Here is a 1,647-nt window from a genome sequence, read left to right on the forward strand (position 1 = left end):
GGTGTGTGTGTGTGTGGTGTGTGTGGTGTGTGTGTGGTGTGTGTGGTGTGTGTGTGGTGTGTGTGGCGTGTGGTGTGTGTGTGGTTTGTGCACGTGTGCCCTCAGGGAGAGATGAGCACCTCCTTGTGATTGAACAGACATCAAGGAGGCACTTAGACACCAGGTGCTGGAGAAGCAGCAGGGTCCCAGTCTGGAGGCCTCGTGTTCCAGGCTAAGGAGCTTACACACCGGGTACTGGAGAAGCAGCAGGGGCCTGGTCTGGAGAAGCGGGCAGGGGACTGATCTGGAGAAGCGGGCAGGGGCCTGGTCTGGAGAAGCGGGCAGGGGACTGGTCTGGAGAAGCGGGCAGGGGACTGGTCTGGAGAAGCGGGCAGGGGACTGGTCTGGAGGCCCTCGTGTTCCAGCAAAGGAGCTCAGACTTTCTCCTGAGTAGCGCGAAGCATCACTGAAGGGCTGTAAGTGGAGGAATAAGAAAGCAGGTTTTGTGTGTCATGAAAATACTCGGGTGGTAAAGAGGAGGAGGGATTGGAGGAAGTAAGACAAGCCGCAGGAGGCTGTCTGGGAGGCAGTGCAGACATCCAGCTGAGACTCACACTCAGCTCTGAACCTGGGCAGTGGCAGTGGGACGGAGACAGGTCAAGTAACTGGCCATTTGTGTTACGAAAAGTGCTGTTTCACAGCTTCCTATTACCCACAGTAAAGAACTGCAGCATGGCTGGATAAGGCCATGGTACAATATTAACTTCACAGAGATAGCAGGTCATCTGATATGAAACCACTCCCTGGCAGACACCTGGTCTGTCTGGCAACCATGTGGGCACCGTAATCCCATTTCATTTTTTTTAGCCTGGGCAACAAGCAAGACCCTGTTTCAAAAAAAAAAAAAAGAAAAGAAAAAAGAAAAAGAAAGAAAAGGAAAGAACAAATCCCATGCCTTCTTTGAAAAATAAATGTTATTTTTTAAAGTCAAGATTTGAAGACATATCTTTGCAGAAATATTAGAACAGCAATCTGGGGTTAGTCAAAGTTATGTAATAAAAAATGTGAAGTACAGATCGATTTAAAGAAGAATATGAAATACATAGTGTTGATGGCACATGGACACAGGAACATTCAGAAATGTGCCATGTGGTTGGCTGAAATATTAGAAGCACTAGTTTAGTCGTTCAACCTCATTTTAGTTTTTAGATGGCAATTCTGAGGCAGAGAGAGGGGAAGTGACTTTCTCAAGGGATCATTGTACAGTTAAGGATTACTTTTGGGAGCCCTGAACAGAAAACCCCCAAATGTAGAGGCTTGAACAAGATAGAAGTGTTTGTTTTTCTCTCATATGAAAAAGCCTGGCGGTCAGCCATTCAGGGCTGGGGTGGCAGCCCCACTGTTCCTGGGGACTCAGCTCCTTGTATTTTCTCCTGAATCACCCTTAGTTTGTTACTTCATGAACTAAAATGGCTGCTGGAGCATCAGCCATTGCATCCACATTCCAGGCAGTATGAAGGAGAGCAAGGGGAAGCGGCAAAGGGCACTTCTCCTCTCAGACAAGTTAGCTTGCTCCCTCTACGAAGCCTTCCTGGAGGTCCCACGCAATTCAACTTCATCTTATTTCCAGATCTTATTCACGTGGCTACTCATAACTGTAAGGGAGAC

The sequence above is a fragment of the Colobus angolensis genome, unplaced genomic scaffold, assembly GCF_000951035.1.
Source record: "Colobus angolensis palliatus isolate OR3802 unplaced genomic scaffold, Cang.pa_1.0 Scaffold193, whole genome shotgun sequence".
Classification (NCBI taxonomy): Eukaryota; Metazoa; Chordata; class Mammalia; order Primates; family Cercopithecidae; genus Colobus; species Colobus angolensis.